Genomic DNA, 27,498 nt, shown 5'->3' with positions numbered 1-27,498 from the left:
GAAAGTTTGATATTCGCGGCCAGAAGATAAAACTTTCTTGGAGTTTGAAAAGAGATAACCCCTTCTTAACTGTAATGATCAGACAGTACAGAACAAGGTAATCTCGATAATTGATAAAATAAATGTACATGCGACTTATGAATTATGACCATGAGTCATAAATATTAATATCCCCTATATTCTTGAGCTAATTCACATTTACCCCGAGTCGTTTACGCTACAATTAGCTCAAATGATCTATAGGGAATTGTAATAATTAATCATGAATATGATTCATATTTTGCATATTACAGATACGTTAATTTATTCGAAGTTGAAAATAGATCGATTTGTATATATGAATAATCAATCACAACGAATTCTAATTCATCATTCATATATCAATAATCCTATTTCAGATCGATTATGAGATAACCCTTAATGGAAAATTAATGTAATTACCGAACAGTCGTTTGTCCCGCAAACGACCATAAGATTAACTCACCAACCTTCTCCTAAAAGTTACCACTTCTTATAATTCCAGAAAGATCAGTTTTCTGGCCATGAAAACTATTCTCCTGTCCTTATAAATTTAGGTTACTAAACCATAATCAAATTGTAAAGCCTGTAGCTAGATCAAACATTTCAGGGTAATGTGAGAATTATAGACAGGATCAATCAAGTATATAGGTTTTAATACAATTGAACTAATGAATACATAACTACAATTCACACAGAGTAAATATGTATGTATATACAGAACACGTAAACAAATACAAGACTAAACGGATAACAGATGAGAGAGGGAGAGGATGAAAGGGAGAAAGTGAAACTAAAGTTCAGGATGAGAGATCACCGAGATGATCTCAGCATGGAAAAATCACAGGCACTGTAACCTTGAGAGACAACAAGAAATCAGATTACATTAAAAGTTCGATAACTTATCTTGCAAAATGGTTCTCTTTGTTGCTGAAGAACGCCGAGTTGTGTTCGGGCGTGTGTCCTAAGAGCAGCGTGCGTGTTTCTTTAAGAAAGCAGGGCTGGCTTCTGTGAGCGCGGCCGCGGGATGTTCAAGTCTCTTTAAAGTTGAGGTTACCGGCTACGTTCATTTCACTGAACGTAGGTAGAGTCCGAAGACGAAAATAAAGAAAAGACTTAAAGAAAAGAAAAGAGAAAACGGAGAATGCTCCCTAAAAGGGAGCCATGTGGATCTTCTCGCTGACGAAGATGGTTCGTAAAAGTGCTCATTGAAGATTTCCTGAGTCGGTCTTTTATGGAAAAGATAGGTTGACGCCTCTGTTCGCGCGAACAACCAATCACCTTCAGAGATTTCAGAGCGGGAAGAAGTTCTTTGTCTCGTCAGACAACGCCCACTCGAATGATTCATGAGGAGATGAGAGTAAGCTGTTCAGCTCCAGAAATATGAAAAGTGTAAAACAATGTACATTATTGCATTCTGCTATCGAAATCCGACTGTTAGATTGCGAGGTTTACATAGATATGAAACTTGTCATATAAAGATTGTAGGAACACCTAGTTACAATCACATGCATGAATAGAAGCATTTACCAGTTCGTTCCTTCAAATAAATGTCATACACGAAGTGAATATAACCTAGGAAAACACTCAGGAGTATATGAAAAGTTACATGCTTATATTCTAAGTTTAATGTCCAAAGTTTGTGTATGTGTGTGCGTTAATGTGTGTGTTGGAATGTCTGTCACGTTGCGCTTCCCGTTATCTCTTGCAGAGAAGCTTTGGCTGCAGCTTCGTGCAGGGTCGTAAAGTGTTATCCTCTAGAAAGAGGAGTCGGGTTACGGAATGCGATTCCACTGGAAAGACATTCTTCAACAATACATTTCAGAGCTAGACACTAGAAAATCATATTATATGATCAAACAAACTAATAAAACATGCATCATGTACTTGTACTTATATTAAAGGATATTCTATCCTAATTCTAAACACAAAGGGATGTTTGTGTGTGTGTGGGGGTGTGATGTCACGTAGCAGGAGGAAGTTTCGTTATCTTCTTGGTACAGAGAGGAATGTTAGTTTCAGGTTCTGGAGTGTCTCTGAGGTGCAATTTAGTGTCGTAAAAGTCTATTTGCTCCAGTATCTCTGGAGCCGACGTATGATATACATTTGGGAGTCAGGAGGTTACAAGCTTTAGTAAGCTTAGCAAAGAACGTTTTGGGAAGGAATGTGCTTAGAAAACACAGAGAGTCTGAATTTGTTAATTCAGGACAAACGAACGAATGATTCAAATAGCCCAGTCGCTACAGTACATAGGAATTTACTTTAATTCTACTTTACTCTTTCCCCACCATTGACTAAATTTTCCAGCTATCCATGTTTTCACTGTTATACGGTAGTGGGCGCTATGACACATCTTCTAGTAAAGAATCTTCGGATCAAAACACAGAAGAAGAAGAAGCTGAAACAAGTGATAGAAGATTGCTCACTCAAATGTAAAATAACGTGATCATCAAACATCAAACAGCATGTAAATCAAAACTGCTTAATGTTACCAAATTAAATGAAGCGTAACCCATGAAGAGAAAACGACTGTGAAGCATTGGGGTTGTTGGACTCGATCTACTCCATCTGTGTTTTGATCATCGTTCTGAATCAGATCAAGGCGTAGTCTTTGACAAAAATGTGATTTTCTCAACTTTTTCGTTTAAAATGTTGCCTTTCTTTATGAAACTTACCGACATTCAAGTGTTGATAAAAAAGGATGCATGAAGCTAATGTTTTTTAAATGAAAGTACAGTTAAAGGTATTATTCAAGTATAAAAAATAATATCTACATTTGAACATAGTAGTATACTGCAAGTGCAAAAATAATATATAAATAGTAAACTATAAGTATAATGTTATGTTCACTTAAATAAAACTTACAAGTATACTTGCAGTATAAACTACTGAACTACTAGTTTACTGAGAGTACACTTCAGTGTGTACTTTCATAAACTAAAAAATGTACTACTTGTATTAAAATAGCAAACTACTAGTATACTTATAAGTTTACTTGTAGTACAGATGCATTACAAATGAGAAACCTAGTTAAAGTACTTAAAGTTTACTACTCTTATACTTATATAGTACACTTTTATATACTAAAAGTGGGCCAATTTAGTCCCATGCAGTATTGAAATAGTACACTTACAAGTTTACTACAAGTACACATTGATATTAGTATACTTACTACATAAAGTATACTTACAAATATACTTGGACATTACTTAAGTATACTTCATAAAATTAACTTGAAGTATACTTTTTCGTAAGGGGAGTGCTCTAGTTTAACCTTATGCCTTTAGCCACATGTCAGTGACTGGCTTCCACAGGGTGCTTTCTGGAAAATGATAAATTTTCTACATGTTGTTTGTACGAGGCAACTGAAAAACATTGGGAATGTTTAAAGGTGTATTGACCCAGGACTTGTTTAGAGTGAAATGTGAAGTAGGATTGCACAGATGTTTCATCGCAAGCTTTGAACGTACTGGACTGAACGTGAATCATCTGCTGTGCTCCATATACTGAAAACCTGAAAGTTTTTCTTAAATCAAAAGAGAAAGTCGTCTCAGGTTACGACTGTAACCCTAGTTCCCTGAGAAGGGGGCGATGGCACTTTGGGAACACCCCTGCGTGACTGCGTCTGAAGCAATTGTGTCAACTAGTTCAATGGTGAGAGTGACGTCACAGGTGGGTGACGTCACGACTAGGATAGGATAAAAGCACATCCGGCCTGACCGGCTTCAGCTTCGATTTAGTCGATCACAGGGATACAGGGAGTATGGCAAAGTGACACAGCGTCTCATTCCCTTCTCACCAGTCAACTCGGCCAGTAGGGCGCTACTAGTAGTAGACTTATGCTGTCTTGGCGGACCTTCTCCAGAACTCCTGGGAGCAGAGTAATCGGAGAAAAACGTACAGACGTAGCCTCGGCCATGTCTATACCAAAACGTCCAGCTCCTAGGGAGCTGGGTGTGTGAGGGTGAACCAAAAGGGACAGTGTGTGGTATCCTGAGACGTGAAAAGATATACTTCTGCTTGGCCATAATACCTCCCATATGTGCTCCCCCACCTCTGGGTGAAGTTTCCATTCCCTGGGCCTCAGCCCCTGCCTCGACAGGATGTCTGCTCCTAGGTTTTGGTACCCTGGAATGTATACTGCTCTCAGGGAAAGCTATTTTCCTTGGGACCACAGGAGGATCTGGTGTGCCATTTTGCATAGCTGGCATGGACACAGACCCCCTGATGTTTTATATATGAGACAGGATGTCTGCTCCTAGGATTTGGTACCCTGTAACGTATACTGCTCTCAGGGAAAGCTGTTTTCCTTGGGACCACAGGAGGATCTGGTGTGCCATTTTGCATAGCTGGCATGGACACAGACCCCCTGATGCTTTATATACGAGACCACCTATGTGTTTTCTGTGCGAACAAGCACATGATGGCCTCAGGTCTGGGAGCAAATGCTTCAACGTTGTGAAGACAGCCATCATTTCTAGGCAATTCATGTGCCACAGAAGGTGATGACTCCTCCACAGACCCTGAGCTGAGTGGCCTCCCTTTACTCGCAGCCAGTGAGAGAAGCATCTGTTGAGAGTGTGACTCGATGACAAAGAGATCCTAACACTGGACCCTGGGACAGGGACCAAGGTTTCCTCCATATAACCAAGGCGCGGAGACACCGCCACACGAAGGGGAAAACCCCTTGGGTCTTGAGCCACCACTGCAGGGGCCTCATGTACAGCAGGCCAAAATGTATTACGTTGGATGCCGCTGCCATTCTATAGTGTTCTACAGTGAGTGACTGGCCTAGCTTTATCTATTTTACGACTGAGAGGATTGTGGCGACACAAGCAGGTGAAAGCACGGCCCTCATTGTCACTGAATCCCATATCACACCAAGAAAGGTGGTCCTCTGTGCTAGGGAAAGCTCAACCCCACCTTTTTCATATTAGCGAGAATGACATCTCGATGACGAACCGTCAACTGTTCCGACTCTGCTAGGATAAGCCAGTCGTCTGTGTAGTTCAGAATGCGTATGCCCTGCAGCCTGAGCGGGCCAGGGCTGCATCTACACATTCCATGAACGTGCGGGGTGATAGAGCTAGTCCGAACGGAAGAAACAGATACTGGTAGGCTTTGCCCCCGAAAACAAACCTCAGGAACTTCCTGTGTTGTGGAAGGATGGAGACATGGAAGTATGCGTCTTTTAACCAGTCCTTGAATCTGATTTGAGTGACAATCTGCCTGAGTGATTTAGATAGTGCAGATCTAAAAATGGGACGCAACCCCACATCCTTCTTTGGAAAGATGAAGTAGTCTGTTAGAAACCGGATGACTCCTCGGGTGGAGGAACACATTATACGACCTCATAGCCCAAGAGAGTTTTTACTTCCTGTTCCATTACCAGAGCCTGCTAGGGGCCCACTGAAAGTGGAAAACCTCATTGAAATAAGGTGGTTGACACAAATTGGATTTTGTAGCCTCCTACTACAGTCTGCAGGACCCATTGTGTCACATTTGGCAGAAGTCTCACGCTGCCAGAAGGTCTACTAAAGGAACCAGCCTCACAAGACTGGCCTCTGGTGTTCTTTGAGTAGTCAGCTTGGTGCCCTGAAGCAAACTGGCAGGGAACAACCCAGCTGATTCCTCTATTTCCCTCCTCAGAGGATGCGAGCTCCCCGACGACACAACGTAGAGGGACTGACTCAAATGCACTGACGCAATGTCTTGTGCCTGAGGCATGAGCTTGCTGGAAACCGCTGCACCCCAAAGCACTGAATGTGGCAAGATTGGCAGAATGGCCTCCTGAGGGCATAGAGGAGGAATGGGCACCGTATAATGAGGCGAGAGAGAGAGAACCATTACCCCCCGAAGGTGCCTGTCCTCTGAAATCCAGAACTTCTGGCGTCAGGACTTCTCTTTGGCCGAAGCTTTTTTCGCAAGAACAACGGTCCTCAGATCCATCATCTGCTTCAGAGGCTTTGGCTGAGAATGCCATCCCGGTCCCCAATCTTTCTGAGGAGGAGCACGACACTCTATCCTGTACAAGGAGCTCGTTAACGGCTGGGGCTGCTCCGCCCAGCAGCACCCCATATACGCCTTACCCACCAGCGCCACAGTAGTTCTAACCAGCCTGGAGGGTAATGCCGAGCCTTAAGGGGTGACGCCGTGACAGAGGACAGATAGCTCACAAGCATCTGTTCTGTGTTTGGCATCGGGCCCATACCCATGCTCTTTCAGCCCCCTTTATTACAATTTTGAGAACTGAAAAACCGAGCTGAAAAGGGTTTGATTTGCGATTTCGAATTCTATTAGTGGAGATCAGGAAAGAATGGAAGCACCCAACATGGAAGTTATAAACTCCAAAAACTCCTTATACACAGGGGATTGAGATGGCGAATCTTCAATTTCCCCCAACTCGATGCTCAGCACATCCAACTCCTTGCAGGTGGACAGCTGCAGCACCGTATTATACCATTTAATTCCTCAAAATTAAATGTAGCCAATTTATTTAATTCCTCACAATTTAACACAGTAAAATATCAACCAGACAAGTCAACACGGTCAGGATGAAAGGCTGAACTTATACATGAACCTAACTACTCATAGTCAGATAAGCATTTATCATGTAATTCCTCAAAATTAAATGTAGCCAATTTATTTAATTCTTCAAAATTAAATACAGTAGAAGATCATCCAGACAAGTCAACACAGTCTGGATGAAAGGCTGAACTTTTACATTAATCTAACTGCTCAATGTCAGATAAGTAATAATCATTAAATGCAGCCAATTTTCATTTAATTTCTCAAAATTAAATGCAGTATACACAGTCTGGATGAAAGGCTGAACTTTTACATTAATCTAACTGCTCAATGTCAGATAAGTAATAATCATTAAATGCAGCCAATTTTCATTTAATTTCTCAAAATTAAATGCAGCCAAAGATCAACCAGATAAGATAACATGGTTCTGGATGAAAGGCTGAACTATATTATCCACCTGAGGTCGGCTATCACGCCGGCGCGATAGGCTCGCTTTTTTCTTATCAGTGCAAGAGAGACTCAAAATACTCTGTTGACTTTGATCTTACAAACAAGTTTCATACATCAATCGATCCTGCTAGTGTGCTTTTTTTGTGTGTGTGTATACTCACAATAAGAACAAAGTGTTGTGCTTTTTGCCAAATAAAGAAAAATAAACATGATGTGAGTTCTGCCAACTCTCTGTCAGTGTAGTCCATTCTGAAACGCGTCCGAAAATGAACTATAACTCAGCGAATACTTAGTCAAACAGGCATACAGACACACAGGCATGAAGCTTGAATTATCTTCTTTTAACCCTCTGGGGTTGGCAAACGCGCCCCCGCGTTTTGCTGGATTTTCTTCACATTGTAGCACAATAAACTTAAATTACTCCGTCATTTATGGTCATACAGAAAAAAGAAATATAAAAAAAGAATCTGTGATATTTCTACTTTTGTATGTGTCCACTTACAATCAAATCAAAACGTTGTGCTTTTGTAAAATAAAGAAAATAAACAGGGTGTGCGTTCTGCCTCTCCGTCGCGGTGAACTTTTTTTTCTTGAGCACGTCTATAAACTGAAACAAAACTCAGCGAATACTTGTCACACATTTATGAGCCATATACCTTTATAAACATTTAAGTGTGTACTTTTAAATGATCGGATTCAAACTGAAAACAAATATTCTCTGTTTAAGTAATTTGTATAAAACCAACAGGATGTCCAGTATCTCAAACGCTTGCTAATTATTTTTAATTTGACCACGCCCACTCGCGCAAAAGAGATTCACATGCAAATCTCCACATGGAACGCGATCGCGCTCGTTACCTCAAAAACAAAGCACCAAAACACTTCACAAGTCTCTGCTTTTCGTCGAGTTTGAAAGACGTGCCGTGAGCTTACATTGGATTTACCTCAGAAGAAGAAGAACGCGATTTTAAGACAAGAAAGATGTAAGGTAAGAAATTCTTACTAGTTTATGGTATTGTTGCATAAACTTCACATTGCAGTTGAACTGTTGCTAGATATATGGTGAATATTATAATATTTAGACCCGTGTTCACTGTTAAATACTGTTTGTGGATATCTGCTCAAACGTAGATATTAGGGGTGGAACGGTACATGTATTCGTATTGAACCGAGACGGTACAGGCGTCACGGTTCGGTGCATGAATACACACAGAGAATACACGGTATAAAAATAAATAAAACTCGCGTGAAAATTAATTAATGTAATGCGGAACTACTGTTAGATACGCAGGTTCTTTAGGGACACCTAATCTGTAGCTCCGCCTTAGCTCTGAAGCTCCGTGGTTATAACTTATGGGCTATACTCATAGACATAATATCTATGGCTATAATCATAGACAGGCTATAATGGACAGGCTGCGATGTCAAGTTTGCAATGCTGGAATATGTTGTGTGTGTGCCTGCGTGCTTGTGTGTGTTCAGAGAGGCGCGGGCGCGATCGAACAGTGGAAACATAAAAACATACTCATTTTGTTCATTGGACATCATTCAAACTGCAAAGTGTTTACTTATATTTGTGTACACTCGTAATAAAACACAACATTGTGCTTTTGTCAAACTGTAAACTCTTGTCAAACTGTAACCTACAACTGTCACCCAACACAGTAAGTTACACATTCTACATTGATAAAAGAAAATCAAACTAGTTTTTTTTAATGGTAGTATTATTTTATACAGAAATAAATTATTTATAATGCAGATGAGAATAAATGAGTGTTATTAAAATTAAGGAAAACAAATATATTGATCTGAAATATAGCAAATTAATTTTAAATTCATTCAGGTACAATTACCAAACATATCTCAAGGTCTTTTTGTCTTTTTATTAATTTAATTAATAAACTAATTATATAAAACTATTGGCAATGCACTACAAATAAACTGGTTCTATGCCTTTACTTTGTTAATAAAACTTATTTAAAAAATACAAGGCTTAAAACATTTATTTTCCTTTGGTGGAACAGCCTACAGACATGCAAAATAAAAAAAAATTGCCTTCTACATTTTTGTTTTGCTTTTCCCTCCATTGTACCGAACTCGTACCGAACCGTGATGTCTGAACCGAGGTATGAACCGAACCGTGACTTCTGTGTACCGTTCCACCCCTAGTAGATATGTATAATATGGTAACCATAATGTTTCATATTTTGGAGCATGCTGTGCGTTTGAATGTATCATATTTTGGAGCGCGCTGTGGGTTTGAATGTATCATATTTTGGAGCGCGATCGCGTTTGAAAAGCAAAATGCACCAAACATTAGGCTTTATGTTTTTACTATTATCTCATTTCATATCATCATATCGAATTGAAACATTTGAAGTAACATATGATAATCAATATATTTTTCTCTAGCAAAGTTGTTACTGAAATCTTTTGGAAGATTTATAGGCTGCTATAGGCTATTGTTATTATTATTTTATGCAGAACTGCGCATAGCCTATGCCTACAAGGCACAACAAACCTGATGTTCATTATATTATATATTGTTGTAAACATTTGTGTGTGTGTGTGTGTGTGTATTCTGTGAATTTTAAAAAGCAATTTTAACCAGAAAAATCTAAAATTTATTCCCAAAATCGTGCAGGCCTAGTTTCTCTTGATACCAGTATGTTCACTTTTTTTCTTTTCTTTCAAAATCAAACACCTTGGAAATGAAAGGTATGTACAATGTTTTTAGGAATGGCACAAAGGTCTCTGTCTTTGGATCATTGTTTTCAATGTGCTCTTTTGTCATTTGTTGTGTATCTTTGGATTATGTTGTGTTGTAAATAAATCCAAACAATCTAAAAGCCATTCTTTTTTAAATCTCCTCATTCTTTGTGCAAGGTTGCTCTGAATGACAGGGCCTGATCGCTCCTAATAGGGCAGTTAGGGGAGTGTCTTTGTCTTTCTCAGGTGGTAGTGGCTTACATATTAATGAGATGATCACGCCTCTTCGCATAAGGCTTTCTCACACAAAACACGTCTTAGAAATTTTAAATCAATATATTGTCTTATCTGAATGAGCAGTCAGGGTGATTTTCACATAGTTTTGGAGCAAATAGTCTAGGATACGTGATACAATTTTCAAAAGTCTTGTGAAGAAATAATCAGTATGGGTTTCATGGCCTTATTTCAGTGACAATTATTTTTTGTATTTTCACAAACCACGCATAAATGTCATTATCTCAAAACTACAAACTTTTACATACATGCTGCTGATATATTATTGTAGCAGAGTTTGTGCTAAATACAGTGTAATAAGACTTTAGCCATGACAATGTCACAAGTAACAGAAATAAGCACAAATGTCAGAGCATGTCAGAACACCTCCAGGGCCAGAAAACAGCTCAGACCCCAGAGGGTTAAATGAAGTAATTTTTATAAAAAACAAATATTCTCAGTTTATGAAATATGTATGAAAAGAGAGAGATGTCAGTCGTTCTCATCTCATCTCATTAAGTTTTAATGTGACCCCGCCCACGGAGAGCGCACGCTATTCAAACGCAAATTATCTGAGGTGATCCCATACAAACCTGTGAAACGCCCACATCAGCTGGATAACACACACCGCGAGTTCACTTTCAGACTCATGTACTTTACGACACGGTGAGGAATAATACTATTTTAATAATAATCCTGGAAAATTTACCTCAGAAGTGCTGGAAGTTTCATTTCAAGGATCAACGGATACAGCTGAGGAATAGGTCAGTTCAATATTTGCTTTGTTCTAATCGCAAGTGTCTGCACACGCAAAAAGACTGTTTAAATATGAATCGCGTTTCTGTGTGTGAATGAATGAATGCACAGATGCGCGCTGTTGTGTAGCTACAGCTGGCACAAATACTGTTTAACCCTCTGGGGTCTAAGGTGTTTTTGGGGTCCTTGAGATGTTCTGACATGCCCTGACATTTGTGCTTTTTTCAGTTGCTTATAAACATATTAACCCCCTGAGGTCTACGGTATCGCCGGCGATACCAGCTCGCTTTTTTTTTATTAGTGTAAAAGAAACTCATAAATACTCTGTTGACTTTGATTTTCCATAGGAGTTTCATACATCAATCGATTCTGTTAAATGTGTATTATTTTTGTGTATACTCACAATAAAAACAAAGTGTTGTGCTTTTTGCCAAATAAAGAAAAATAAACACAAAGCGAGTTCTGCCTTCTCTCTGCCAGTGTAGTCCATTCTGAAACGCGTCCGAAAATTAACAATAACTCAGCGAATACTCAGTCAAACAGACATACAGACACACAGGCATGAAGCTTGAATTCTCTTCTTTTAAATGAAGTAATTTATATAAAAAACAAATATTCTCATCTTGTGAAATCTGTATTAAAAGAGAGCGATTCCAGTCGAGCTTATCTCAGCTCATTACGTTATAATCGGCCCCGCCCACGGAGAGCGCGCGCTATTCAAACGCAAATGGCTGAGGCAATCCTGTGAACGCCCCCATCAGCTCGAGAAAACACACAAGTTTATTTAGATCATTACTTGTTTACACCGTCTTGCAGCGCTGTGAGGAATAATACTAATGGAAAATGTCCCTCAGAAGTGCGGGTATATCGAGGAGAGAGCTGAGGAATACTAGTAAGTTTTTTCCTTCTCACGTGGGTTTCTGTTTATGAATGAATAAACGGCAGAGATGCGCGCTGTTTACCACAGCTGGCAAAGACAGTTTAAATTTAAATCGCGTGTGTGAATGAATGATGATGTATTAGCAAACTGCATTGCTATACTGAGATAAGTAAACATCGACTGAATGTTGAAATAAAATGTAGGCTATTTGTATAAGCAACGTATTAAACTGCAAATTAACAATATGCCCTAATATTTCATGAAAACAATGTTACAGTCAGACGAAATATGAAAGACAACATTTTGTTGACTAGATTTGGGTACAGTTTTTACTGTAGAATATACTGCCACATCAAATTAGCTTTTGTTTAGCAATTTCTATATATAAAATACTATTTTTGTCAAAAATAAAGTCATCAACTATGATGTTAGCTGTTCCAATGTTGGTTATATTCAAACTAATGAATACATAGATAAAATGTAGGCCTATAATCATTTTTTTTACAAAGAAAGAGTACACTTGAAATATTGTTGAAATTGTAATTATTGTTGTAATTGTAACCGTTTTAATAAAATAGCAAAACATATTTACAAGATAGATGTAAGCAAAATCTTAAATGGTCAATATAGCCTAAGTCTTCTTCTAAATATATCTTTTGTCCTTGCATTGTGGCTCAGTCACTGTGTCACACCTGAATGAATGGCTAATTATGCAGAGTGGGTGGGACATTGTATTCTAAGGTGCAAACCACTCCTCGTTCACGCCCCCTCGCATATTGGCTTTCCAAGCAAAACCTGTTTTACATCAATTTAAATCAATGTATGGTTTTATGTGAACGATAAAGCAAGACTATTTTCACATAATTTTGAAGAAAAAACTATAGGCGACGACATCCATTAGTCAAAAGTCTTATTGCCACATATTTAGTATGTGTTTTGTGGCCTTATTTCAAAAACTTTAATTTTTTGTTTTTTCGATAACCACGCATAAACATTATTCTCTCAAAAATGAAAACATGTACATACATGTGGCTCACATATTATTGTAGTCCTGTTTGTGCTATATAGAGTGAATTTACACCTTTGCCATATGTTTATATGGCAATATGTTTATAAGCAACTGAAAAAAGCACAAATGTCAGAGCATGTCAGAACACCCCCAGGGCCCAAAAAAACGCTCAGACTCCAGAGGGTTAATGGCAAAGGTGTAATTACACTCTATTTAGCACAAACAGGGCTACCATAATATGTGAGCAACATGTATGTACATATTTGTATTTTTGAGAGAACAATGTTTATGCATGGTTATTGAAAAAACTAAAAATGAAAGTTTCTGAAATAAGGCCACAAAACACATACTAAATATGTGTCAATAAGACTTCTTAATAATGCATTTTGTCGCCTAGAGTTTTTTCTTCAAAATGATGTGAAAATCACCGTGCCTAATCATTCACATAAAACAATACATTGATTTCAATTTTGTAAGACACTTTTTGTTTGGAAAGGCAATATGCGGGTGGGCGTAAACGATCCAAGACCATCATGAATATTGAGTGGTACACACCTGAGAAGTTCACACCCATAATTAGCCTTTCATTCAGGTGTGTCACTGAGCCACAAGAAAGAATGCAAGGACAATATATATATATATATATATATATATATATATATATATATATATATATATATATATATATATATATATATATATATATATATAAATAAAATTGGTTCATAGTTGGAAACAGTTGTTAATTTTTTTTACAAATTGTGCTTGCAAATTGTATAATATCCAAGGTAAACATTTCTAGTAATAGTGCAGTTAATTGTTCTCACTGTATTTTCAGAAAGTTTTGGAATATATTATCTACCCAAATGTGTCACTAATAAAGCACAATAAAAATAATTTAAAGAGAAGGCTTATATTGACCTTTTAAGATTTTGTTTACATCTATCCTTGTATATATATATTTTTGCTATTTTATTAAAAAGGTTATACAATTACAACAGCAATTAAAATGTTAACAATATTTCCAGTGTAATCTTTCTTTGTAAAAACTAAAGTATACATTTTATCATACGTACATCTCTGTATAGCAATAGAGTTTGGTAAAAGCTGTTCATTCATTCACACACAAAAACGCGATTCATATTTAAAACAGTATTTTTGCCAGCTGTAGTAGCTACACAACTGCGCGCATCTGTGCGTTCATTCATTCACACACAGAAACGCGATTCATATTTAAACAGTCTTTTTGCGTGTACAGACACTTGCGATTAGAACAAAGCAAATATTGTACTGACCTATTCCTCAGCTGGATCCGTCGCTCCTCGAAATGAAAGTTCCAGCACTTCTGAGGTAAATTTTCCAGGATTATTATTAAGATAGTATTATTCCTCACAGCGTCGTAAAGTACACGAGTCTGAAAGTGAACTCGCGGTGTGTGTTATCCAGCTGATGTGGGCGTTTCACAGGTCTGTATGGGATCGCCTCAGATAATTTGCGTTTGAATAGCGCACGCTCTCCGTGGGCGGGGTCACATTAAAACTTAATGAGATGAGAACGACTGACATCTCTCTCATACATATTACATAAACTGAGAATATTTGTTTTTTATAAAAATTACTTCATTCAAAAGAAGAGAATTCAAGCTTCATGCCTGTGTGTCTGCATGCCTGTTTGACTGAGTATTCGCTGAGTTACAGTTCATTTTCGGACGCATTTCAGAATGGACTACACTGACAGAGAGTAGGCAGAACTCGCATCATGTTTATTTTTCTTTATTTGGCAAAAAGCACAACACTTTGTTTTTATTGTGAGTACACAAAAAAAAAAAGCACACTTAACAGGATCGATTGATGTATGAAACTTGTTTGTAAGATCAAAGTCAACAGAGTATTTTGAGTCTCTCTTGCACTGATAAGAAAAAAAGCGAGCCTATCGCACCGGCGTGATAGCCGACCTCAGGGGGTTAAATATGAATCGCGTTTTTGTGTGTGTGTGAATGAATGAACAGCTTTTACCAAACTCTGTTGCTATACAGAGATGAGTAAAAATCGACTACAAAAAGTTTTTACTGTAAAATACTGCCACATCAAATAAGCTTATAATGTTGCCAATTTCTGCTCATGTTATATATATATTATGTTTTGTCAAAAATAAAGTAATCAACTAAGATGTGTTTATAGTGTTTGTTCCAATGTAGGCTATATTCAAACTAATGAATCCTTAACTTTGAAATACGTATGATAAAATGTATACTTTAGTTTTTACAAAGAAAGATTAAACTGGAAATATTGTTAACATTTTAATTGTTGTTGCAATTGTATAACCTTTTTAATAAAATAGCAAATATATGAAGAGTTCAGATGCAAAAGCCTCTAAATGCCATCTGAAATTTTCTTATAGAATGATCATTTTTATCAAGCTCATATATTTAAATTCAGTAATTTCACTCAAATGGGAATGAAGATTACCTATTAATTGTCATTTAAGTGAAATTACTGAGCTTAAATATACAAGCTTGATAAAAATCATTCTATAAGAAAATTTCAGATGGCATTTAGAGGCTTTTGCATCTGAACTCTTCATATATACAAGAATAGATGTAAACAAAATCTTAAAAGGTCAATATAAGCCTTCTCTTTAAATTATTTTTATTGTGCTTTATTAGTGACACATGTGGGTAGATAATATATTCCAAAACTTTCTGAAAATACAGTGAGAACAATAACTGCACTATTACTAGAAATTTTTACCTTGGATATTATACAATTTGCAAGCACAATTTGTAAAAAACAACAACAACTGTGTTTCCAACTGTGAACCAATTTTATATTTATTTATTTGTTTATTTTGTCCTTGCATTCTTTCTTGTGGCTCAGTGACACACCTGAATGAAAAGCTAATTATGGGTGTGAACTTCTCAGGTGTGAACCACTCAATATTCATGATGGTGTTGGATCGTTTACGCCCACCTGCATATTGCCTTTCCAAACAAAAAGTGTCTTACAAAATTTAAATCAATGTATTGTTTTATGTGAATGATTAGGCAGGATGATTTTCACATCATTTTGAAGAAAAAACTCTAGGCGACAAAATGCATTATTTAGAAGTCTTATGGACACATATTTAGTATGTGTTTTGTGGCCTTATTTCAGAAACTTAAATTTTTAGTTTTTTCAATAACCATGCATAAACATTATTCTCTCAAAAATACAAACATGTACATACATGTTGCTCACATATTATGGTAGCCCTGTTTGTGCTAAATAGAGTGTAATTACACCTTTGCCATTAATATGTTTATAAGCAACTGAAAAAAGCACAAATGTCAGGGCATGTCAGAACATCTCAAGGACCCCAAAAACACCTTAGACCCCAGAGGGTTAAAATAGTTTCAACATACAATAAAATAATCATAAATATAAAGCTTGCAATACACTACACTTTATGGACTCTTAATCTATGCATTGCCTCAGAAAACGCGAGATCCAAGCCAGTCTATTCTTATTGCATAGTCTTTTTTTATTTTTTATTTTTTTTTAGAAAAAGTTAACTTCTGAAAGTGCACACATGTACACGTCGGGAAATGTTCTGAATGAACACAGCCTGCCCACTTATTTTTATTTTTTCGTTTTATATATATAAAATAAATATAGCGAAGTTAAATACTTTATTTTTATTCAACTCAAGTAAAAGCACCACAATTTAATTATACTCAAGAAAGTAGAAAAAATTTAAAAATCTACTCAAGTACTGTAACGAAAGTATTTGTAATTAGTTACTTTCCACTTCTGTCTATAGATTTTTTTTTTATGGTAAAGTTGCCGCTGAGTTGTCTTAACCCTCATGTGGTGTTCAAAATCCTATAGCACCTGTGATGTTCCCAGCCAAAAATGGCTGGTCTAAAAAAATAGCTTATAAATCACTCATTATACCATATTTTCACCCAATCTTGGATTCAATCTTTTTGTCAACTTGTTTTCTTTCAATTAGGACTGGTTTTATATTTGTATTTGCATCTGATTAATCATGGGCCTCATTTATCTGAGAGTAGGCATCTAATTTTTTTCATAAAAAAAGCATTATTTTTGAATAATTTTGGAAATATAAAAAAAAATATGAAAAAAATTGGTACTGTTAATCACACTAGTCTACTTTAATGTTTTACCAGGAAGTTTGTTTTGAAAAACTTTTGAAAAACTTTTATTTTGTAAAAAAAAAAAGGCACATAGTCACACTTGTGGTGTTCCCGGTCAAAAATGACCGGCCTATAAATAATAGCTTATAAATCACTTGTTATGCAATATTTTCACCCAATCTTGGATTCAATCTTTTTGTCAACTTGATTTCTTTCAATTAGGACTGGTTTTATATTTGCATCTGATTAACCGTGGGCCTCATTGATCTGAGAGTAGGCATCTAATTTTTTGAGTAAAAAAAGGATTATTTTTGAATAATTTTGGAAATATAAAAAAAAAATTTGAAAGAAATTGGTACTGTTAATCACACTAGTCTACTTTAATGTTTCACTAGGATGTTTGTTTTGGAAATACTTTTGAAAAACTTTTATTTTGTAAAAAATGGCACAGTCACACTTGTGGTGTTCCCGGTCAAAAATGACCGGCCTATAAAAAATACCTTATAAATCACTTGTTATGCAATATTATCACCCAATATTGGATTCAATCTTTTTGTTAACTTGTTCTCTTTCAATTAGGACTGGTTCTCTTACGAGAGGTCTCTCATACTGCGTAAGATATCTTACGCTAGGGGAAAATCCTTTTTCCGCGAGATATCGAAGCCAAAAATTATTCTTAATTTTGTAATAATGCAAAACGCGTTGCGGCAGCATGCAGACATAGGCGAGGCAGCTCGCGCGCCTATTGGCTGCTCTGCGGCAACTGCAGCAGCCTATCGAGCGAGGCCTGGCGTGACGTTTACGAAGTGCAAGGATGCGGCGCTCGCACCCCTCAGAATGAGGGGCGTGCGAGTACTGAACTATTTGGACGATTGGCTGATTCTAGCGCAATCTCGCTCAGTGCTCATAGCACACACGACCGTTTTACTCGATCACCTCGAGAATTTGGGTCTCAGTGTCAATTGGGCGAAGAGCTCTCTGTCCCCCAGTCAGACGATATATTTCCTGGGCACAGAATTGGACTCGCTGTCCATGATAGCGCGACTATCACCACAGCGCGCGGTACACATTCAGCGCACAGCGAACTCGTTCCGCTGTGGCGCGTCTGTCCCGCTCAAGAAATTTCAGAAGATTTCTGGTCTCATGGCCTCAGCATCATCAGTGCTCCAGCTGGGCCTGCTCCGCATGCGCCCGCTGCAGTTTTGGCTGAAAGCGCGAGTCCCACGCCAAGCGTGGGCATCCGGTTTGCTTCGCCTCAAGGTCAATCAGAAGTGCGTCACAGCTCTGAAACCTTGGAGAGCGAACGACTGGTACCAATCAGGTGTAAGCCTGGGGACTTCCTCGAGGGTGAGAGTGGTGTCCATGGACGCGTCCACCTCGGGATGGGGAGCGTTGCTCGAGGGCAGACCGTTCTTCGGCCTGTGGTCGGAACGGGAAAAGCTCCTGCACATAAACTGCCTCGAAATGCTGGCAGTAGACAACGCGCTGACGCGTTTTTGTCCACAAATAAAAGGACGCCACGTCCTGGTCCGCTCGGACAACATGTCTGTGGTGTCCTACATAAATCGCCAGGGCGGCCTCAGGTCCAGGAACCTGTACAGGCTAGCAGAACGCCTCCTGGTATGGGCTCAGCGCAACCTGCGCTCGCTCAGAGCAGCGCACGTGCCAGGGCTCCTAAATATAGGACCAGACAGACTGTCCAGGAACAATGTTCCGGCAGGCGAATGGTCTCTACACCCACAGACAGTCCAACTGCTGTGGAAGAAATTCGGCAGAGCGGAAGTAGACCTGTTCGCGTCTCAAGAAAACGCTCACTGTCAGGAATTTTTCTCCAAGAGCAGGGACGCGCTGGCTCATGTATGGCCCCGCCACCCGCTCTATGCTTTTCCCCCCGTCTCTCTCCTGCCTCAGGTGATAGAGCGGATCAGGGAAGAAGGATGTTCAGTATTGCTGGTAGCACCGTTCTGGGAAAACCAACCTTGGTTCCCAGTCGTGATGCAGTTAGCAAGCACTGCCCCGTGGCCAGTGCCAGTGAGGAGAGACCTCCTCTCTCAGGCCCACGGCTCGATCTGGCATCCTCACCCGGAATTGTGGTCCCTTCATGTCTGGGCCATCAACGGGTACATGTTGAACTCCCTAAGGGAGTATTAACCTGTTAACCCTCACCAGTGCGTCGGCGCACTGAAGCATTTTTTTATTTATTTAGTTCAAAGTTACTATCAGATTAAATGTTTTACCTTGACAAACTATACATCATTAAAAAGATATAAGATTCAAGTTTCAGTATTTGACAACTATTGTATTCTGAGAAACTTATAGTGACAGTTATGTCTTAATTTGTGTCAGGAGTTATGAAATGAAAAAATGCGTTGATCCCTTTAATATGATTTATGACCGTCAGCTGGTCCATTCATAAAAAAAAACTCTGTGCTGTTGTCATGACAGCGATTCACAAAACAACGTCCCTCAGGGCTTTTAGCTCAAAAATGTGCAGACTTGGAGAAATATTGATATATTCTCATAGATTTACATCATATTTCTATAGACAGGAATAATATTTCTTGAATTTATACCCAAATGCGTCGATGTAATCATTATGAGCGCTTCTTACTGAGATGTGCTGTGTTTTCAATTCATACCAATAGCCTGAGGGCGCTATATGCACAATAATACTCCATATATGGAACATGAAGAAGAGACATAATCATGTGACCTTCAAGGACGTCACTGATAGCAGCTACAAACAAAGCTAACACAGAGATCGCTGTACTATGCAGATATAGACGTTTTGAAGACAATAAACATGATTGCAAATGATATTTGATATTTGAGTGTTCTTCAAGCAATGCCAGGTATTTTTATAATAATAGATTATATTTATAATGTAATGCTAATCGATATAGACTTTATCATCGTGCATACTATAAATAATATATTTTCTTTCAGATTTTTTTTTTATCTGAAGCCAAATTAGATCACAGAAGATTATTTAAAACACTCGACTTGAGTTAAGAAATAAGTTTGAAGCACAAACATAGTTTTAATCTCATAAATGGTCGTGTATTGATGGTGTGCTAAGCTAACATGCTAGCTAGCTCAGGTGCACCTGTCACCTAGAAGTTATTCTTTTATGGTTTTTTTTCTAAATAGTAATGCTTTTCTGAAATGTTTTAGTGCATTTGATACAGTTTCAAATGTAAGTGAGAACTTTGATAAAATAAATTAGGGACTGAAACCCTATGAATAGCCTGTGAATAGCCAGTCGTTAGTAACTATAATGCAGACAAAAGATATGCATATTTAGATCCATAACCAGGCTGGAGAGGTGTGTGAATGTGTACTGGGGAGACTGAGACTGAATGGGGCTCGTTTGCACCACAAAACAATAGAGACAATAGACTGAATAGATGACTTAGATGATTACTAAACATCAGTAGCATTTTTAGAGTCTAATCAAAATAAAATCATTTGACATGATCTTGAAAAACATTTAACTAAATACAGAGTTTTAGACTTATCATTTTCAGATTTTAAATATACCATGGTTACACATATGGCTTTAGCTGCAGTGCATTTCTAGATTGCTACAGGGCCCACTTCAATTTTATTTTCATGAATATGTTTCATAAAAATAAATTTCTAATAACTTTACAAAACTTTGAAGCTATTTAAAAAAATTATTTTCATTATGACAATAATTAATTCTACATTTACAATAAACTACCAGGTGTCAGCTTTCAAATGAGATCATACTTGTGCTTTTAGTGCAAAGGGTTCATGAACTGTATGTGTTTCAGTTTGGGTATGTCATTTCTGGGGATTTTTCAAAAGTGGCGTTGCAGCTTAACAGGTTAAACACGATCACGCAGGCTAGAGCTCCGTCTACGAGACGGCTCTACTCCTCGAAATGGTCAGTGTTTTCGGGCTGGTGCACAGCCGTGGCGCGTCACCCACAGACTGTGGAGTGACGGAGGTGATTTCCTTCCTACAAGAGCTGTTGGATAAGGGCAGGACCCCTTCCACGCTCAAAGTTTATGTGGCGGCTATAGCAGCGTTCTCAGGAACAACGCTTGGTCAGTCAATAGGAAGGAACGATTTAGTCATCCGCTTCCTTAGAGGGGCTAAGAGACTGAATCCTCCCAGACCTCCCTCAGTCCCCGTATGGGACCTTTCTACGGTTCTGGAAGCCATGAAAGGTGGACCATTCGAGCCTTTACAGTCAATTGATCTGAAACATCTGTCTTTCAAGACTGTGTTTCTGCTGGCTCTCGCTTCAGTAAAGCGCATAAGGGACTTACAAGCGCTCTCTGTAAGCGCAACGTGCATGGAATTTGGGCCTAATGACTCAAGAGTTATACTCAAACCTAAGCACGGTTATGTTCCGAAATCCCTCAACACACCGTTTAGGGCGCAGGTTATCTCCCTGTCAGCCCTACCGGTCCCTGATGAGGAAAGAGACGCGGGCCTCCTTTGCCCAGTCAGGGCATTACGAGCTTATGTGTCTCGCTCGTCTGTTTTCAGACAGACGGAGCAGCTCTTTGTTTCGTTTAGCGGGCGTTCTAAGGGACTAGCCGCGTCGAAACAGAGCCTATCCAGATGGATAGTTGATGCTATAGCGCTGGCATACGCCTCCAAGGGCATGCAGTGCCCGTTGGGTGTCAGAGCGCACTCCACGAGAGGCGTGGCCTCCTCGTGGGCCTGGTCGAGTGGGATTGCCTTGCAAGATATTTGTACGGCGGCAGGCTGGGCCTCCCCGTCTACATTTATAAGGTTCTACAACCTAGAGGTTCCCGCCCTGCAGGCCAGGCTGCTGTCGGTCTAAGTTAACCAGTATTATCTGACCTGATGCTATCAGCTCAGAATGCTGTGTAAGACCCACATTTCCCCATCAGTTCAGGCCGTACCCCGCCCTGTCTGTATGATAAAATTCGCGTCTAAGCGACGCTGCCATATGTGGAAGAGTGCGGCTTCGCCCCTCCCTCTTCCCGGACTCCCTGTGAGTTCCCTGGGTGATTGTGCACTATATGTACCCCGGGTTTTCGCCCTTGGGTCTTTGGTGTCAGATCTCAGCATGCACGGCGTTTTGCATTGGGTCCCCTAGCGTAAGATATCTTACGCAGTACGAGAGAACTCTCGTAAGAGAACGTACTCGGTTACTAACGTAACCTCGGTTCTCTCTAGAAGAGGGAACGAGTACTGCGTATCTTGCCGTGCATGCACACGCTCTGGTTGCTTCGATGATGAAAAACCAGATAATAGCTGCCTGCGAGCGGTATTTATAGGCCTAGACCACGCCCGTTTCGGCGGGACGTGACGCAGCGGGCGCGAAGCACCCTCATTGGGTCTGGCGTCACGCCAGGCCTCGCTCGATAGGCTGCTGCAGTTGCCGCAGAGCAGCCAATAGGCGCGCGAGCTGCCTCGCCTATGTCTGCATGCTGCCGCAATGCGTTTTGCATTATTACAAAATTAAGGATAATTTTTGGCTTCAATATCTCGCGGAAAAAGGATTTTCCCCTAGCGTAAGATATCTTACGCAGTACTCGTTCCCTCTTCTAGAGAGAACCGAGGTTACGTTAGCAACCGACAGTGGTGGACGAAGTACACATACCATGTACTTGAGTTAAAGTAAAGATACTCAAGGTGAAATATTACTCAAGTAAAAGTAGAAGTGCTGCCTTTAAACATTCACTTGAGTAAAAGTACAAAAGTATTTGCCTTCAAATGTACTTAAGTATCCAAGTACTATGATTTTTTTTTATTGCTATAATGTCCTATTATAATTTTTGTCACAAGACTCTTGCTTAACTCAGTCTACGTGAAGACTCTGTCACTCTTGGCACATCAATCTATTAATAAAATGATATATATATATATTTGAATTGAATACATTTTTTGTGTGTTTAATTTTGGACGGAAGGGGACTGTTCCCATAAGGTATAATACATTTACAGTATTTACTGTACATATTTTTCACAAGCGTCTATGGTCATAATTATAAACATCCTAATGTTATGATACATTCACATAAACCTGCACAATGCCATTGAATATATATATACACACTACATTATGGGAGCAGCCAATTTCCCTACAAAATTAAACACCAAAACGTATTAATGCAGTGTTTCTGCTACTCCTCAGAAAAAAAAATGCTATTATATGCAAGTAATTTTAGTGTCAAGGTAATAAGCAATGTTCATTATGTGTCAGTATTTACCGATAATTGCTGCAATAATAGCTGCTGCTCTCTGCCCCGCTTAAAATTATTGGCAACACAAATTGTTTGGAACTATTGAGAGCTACACGAATCACGTGACCGCGCGGCGGCGAGATCACAGTTGGCTTGTTCGACTTGAAACGGCACACTGCACAGACCAATCGGTGAATGACATTAAAATACCGCAAAAGCGATTAGAGAGTAGACGGCTCTGTATACTTTTCAATCGCTCTCGCGATTTCGCTCTATACTTTGATGTCTTAAACTGATCGGTCTGTGCAGCGCCGGTTCAAGTCGAACAAGCCGTGTGTGTCGCAACCTCTTATATACTGTCTATGGTCGCAACTCTCATAATTAACGGCTCTGGTTCGCACTTAGTAGATACCACCAAGGCAAGTTCAAAACAAAGCGCGCACGTTGTAGGCTACTGTGATAGGTGGCTCGTTTGACCAGTTAAGTTTTTATCCACTCATAAATAAAAAGGAACGACTGATTTTGAAAATGTAGTAGAGTAAAAAGTAAGATATTTGACTTTGAAATGTAGTGGAGTTAAAGTAAAAGTCTTCCCAAATTTAAATACTTCAGTAAAGTACAGATACGCAAAAAAGCTACTTAAGTACAGTAACGAATTACATTTACTTCGTTACTGTCCACCACTGGCAACCGAGTACGTTTTATATTTCTATTTGCATCTGATTAATCGTAGGCCTCATTTATCTGAGAGTAGGCATGGTCAAAAATGGTCACAATGGCCGACCATTGAAAGTGAATAGGAGAGACTGAAAATAACAGAACAATTTAGCTTTCAGGAGCATGTTCATTATGTTCATGTACACGTATGTGCATGTGTGCTTGCAAACATCGAGCCCTTGGACCTGTGCATGTCGATACATTTATTCAGACGATACCCAAACACACACACACACACACACACACAAACACAGGTTAAACACACAAACTATTTTGAGTATTACACGCATTCTTTTTCACAGAAACCTGATCCTACCCTGAACTGCATCTAATATACATTAATCCATCTGACATTACCACACACACACACACACAAACTGGTTTTAGTCAAAAGAATCTTTCTTTCATGTTCGTTGTTTCATCACAGTTTTCAGACAAAATATTATGACATTTTGTTTCATAACATGAAAGATTCTTTTGAAACAGGGTCACTGCAGACTAAAACCAGTTTGTGTGTGTGTGTGTGTGTGTGTGTGTGTGTGTGTGTGTGTGTGTGTGTGTGTGTGTTTGATTTATATTACATTGTGGGAACCAAATGTCCCCACAAGGATAGTAAAACCTGAGATCACCTCAATTGTGGGGACCAGCCAGCGGTCCCCATGAGGGGAATGGGTAAATAAACATACTAAATTATATTTTTTGTATCACAGTGTTCTGTGATGGGTAGGTTTAGGGGTAGGGTTAGTGTAAAGGGACAGAATATACAGTTTGTACTGTATAAAAACCATTAAGTCTATGGGGAGTCCCCACAAAGATAGTGAACCAGACGTGTGTGTGTGTGTGTGTGTGGTAATGTCAGATGGACAAATGTATATACGATGCAGTTCAGGGTAGGATCAAGTTTCTGTGAAAAAGAATGTGTGTAATACTCAAAATAGTTTGTGTGTTTTAACGTGTGTGTGTGTGTGTGTGTGTGTGTGGGTATCGTGTGAATAAATGTATCGACATGCACAGGTCCAAGGGCTCGAGGTTTGCAAGCACACATGCACATATGTGTACATGAACATAATGAACATGCTCCTGTAAACTAAATTGTTCTATTATTATCAGTCTCTCTCATTCACTATCAATGGTCGGCCATTGTGACCATTTTTGACCATGCCTACTCTCAGAGTAAAAAGAATAATCAGATGCAAATGGAAATATAAAATCAGTCCTAATTGAAAGAGAACAAGCTGACAAAAAGACTGAATCCAATATAGGATGATAATATTGCATAACAAGTGATTTATAAGCAATTTTTTGTAGGCTGGTCATTTTTGACCGGGAACACCACAACTGTGACTATGTGCCATTTTTTTACAAAATAAAACTTTTTCAAAACAAAATTCCTGGTGAAACATTAAAGTACACTAGTGTGATCAACAGTACCAATTTTCACAAAAAAAAAAAAAAAAAATCCCAAAATTATTCATAAATAAAGTTTTTTTTACTCAAAGAATGAGATGCCTACTCTCAGATAAATGAGGCCCACGATTAATCGGATGCAAATAGAAATATAAAACCAGTCCTACTTGAAAGAGAACAAGTTGACAAAAAGATTGAATCCAATATTGGGTGATAATATAGCATAACAAGTGAGTTATAAGCAATTTTTTGTAGGCCGGTCATTTTTGACCGGGAACACCACAGGTGTAACAAGTTAACAAGTTAATTCGGCCAGCGCTCATACCTGTATTTACATCCTGTTTTCGGTTGAAGTCCAAAGTAGTCGATTGTCGAGTTCACGCGCATCTGTTTAGTTACCCATGATCAAGCGCGTGAACTCGACAATCGACTACTTTGGACTTCAACCGAAAACAGGGTGTAAATACAGGTATGAGCGCTGGCCGAATTAACTTCATTTTTCTTCATATCTTTCACATCTACTGCAGTCAGATTCACCCGTGTTAACTCTAAAGGAATCACTCACATTGGCTGGGCACTTGTAATGACACATCAAGGATGTTAAAGCTGCCGTCGGCAACATTTTTTTGATCATATTCAGTGTAATCGACACTATAATCCGACAGAACAACATAAATAAGGTGGTTTTTGAAAAAAACCCGAGCTTCTAACTCCACCTGGAGCGTGTTATTTGTTTTGCAAAAATCCAGCGCTCCCGCTTCATCAGGTCCAATCAGCGCAGGGGGGTGTGATATCTGACTGTCAATCACAGGTCGTGCACACGCCACAGATCCCCTCTCCCTCGCGCAGACGCGCACGTTACAATATCACATCACACGACACGCCTGAAGTTCGCCTGGAGATTGCATGAAGCGTGATGGCGGAGAGAAAATCTACTAACAAGCTTCCAATTCCTCGGTTATTGCTATCTATGGATAGATTAGCCAGGGCTGCCTACCTCCGAGTCCATGGTGTTGATAGATGCTGAAGAGACGGACGCGTTCACAGAAAATCAGGTACACACGCACAGTGACGCACTGACGAGCACGACCTCGATGGGAGGGTGCTCGCTGGTAGTGGGGAGGGGCATGAGAGTTGTAAACATTCAAAATTTTGGCTAATCGACCCAATCTGCCAGACTTGCAGACGGCAGCTTTAAGAGGGTAAAGCAGGTTTAAAATATGCCCCATTTAAGTCAACAGGGAGCAAATTTTAAAAAGAGGATAACACGGTGTAGGCAACACCGATTTTTGTCGTTGTTCTCTGTATTGACAGCACTCCAAATTTACAAAAAAATTAGCTCAATGTTAAAATTGACCGGAGTTCTCCTTTAAGACTAAGAGTCCCAGAAAAAGAGAGGGAACAAGGAACATGTGACACCAGTAATGCAAAAATAAAATGTTACTTTATTTTTATTTTGCATTTTATTTTGTGTAGCGCTTTCCACCCTTTCCTACCTGGTTAGATAATGGAGCGCTCTGAGTTCGTATGAATAAACTTTGTTTTATCAACTATTGTGAGCTATGTGTGCCTATTTACTCACTTCAACTTATTCTGTGAAACTGTGTTTGTTACTTAGCTCCTTGGGTCCCTTAAACTTTAAAATAAAAATCACATAAACAATTATGAATTAGGATTTTAGAATTTACCTTCTGTTAATAAAGTAATGGTTTTAACAAAAATAAATAAATCTCAATGTATATTTATATCCTTTTTTTACCTCAAATAATAATAAATTGAAAACACTCAAGTATACGGTAAGTAAATATCAATTTACTGAAAAAATGTAAAAGGATCAAGTTTCAGGATTTGTTCAAAATGTAAAATAAAATAACAGTTATGTAAATAAGCAATAGGAATTTCAACAATTCACAGAGATGAATCAAAAAATAAATCAAATACACATTTCACATATTCACATTTTTGTAAATAGTTATTTGTTTCCCTCTTTTTAGGTATACTTCAAACTTGAGTCCCCAAACTCTCACTCAAATTCAAAATACTTTTTAACCAAATACTAAGCCGGCAATATGAGCTCACACTTAACCTTCAATCGGTAAGTCTTTCATTGTCACGTTGCAGGCCTGTTTGATGCTGGGGTACGTTGTGGTCAACAAACCAACAAAAGACCGCTTCACTCAACAATGAGCAACAAAAAAACAAACAAAAAAAAAACGTAATATCCCCAATCAGAAGAGCGTGTTTCACCTCACGACGTTAGATGTCCGTCAACCCCACGATCGCGCCATTCTCTTACGAGAGGTCTCTCGTACTTGCGTAAGAATATCTTACGCTAGGGGAAAACCTCTTTTCCTCGAGATATTGAAGCCAAAAATTATCCTTAATTTTGTAATAATGTAAAACGCATTGCAGCAGCATGCAGACAT

The 27,498-nt window shown here is 38.8% G+C and overlaps 1 protein-coding gene and 1 long non-coding RNA gene across 2 annotated transcripts in view; both read left to right on the top strand.

The window, feature by feature from the left end:
* LOC309485241 (uncharacterized protein) overlaps positions 1 to 27,498 on the top strand; it is a gene marked incomplete at its 5' end in the record, with an annotated part of 151,510 nt that overhangs the window by 78,803 nt on the left and 45,209 nt on the right. The window lies entirely within an intron of this gene.
* LOC309482208 lies at positions 23,653 to 25,102 on the top strand. Its single transcript, XR_014200258.1, has 2 exons — positions 23,653 to 24,186; positions 24,492 to 25,102. It is a non-coding gene; the product is annotated as an uncharacterized lncRNA (long non-coding RNA).

The sequence above is a fragment of the Leuciscus leuciscus genome (assembly GCF_965113295.1).
Source record: "Leuciscus leuciscus genome assembly, chromosome: 2".
Lineage (NCBI taxonomy): Eukaryota > Metazoa > Chordata > Actinopteri > Cypriniformes > Leuciscidae > Leuciscus > Leuciscus leuciscus.
This window is presented reverse-complemented; position numbering and strand designations above follow the sequence as displayed.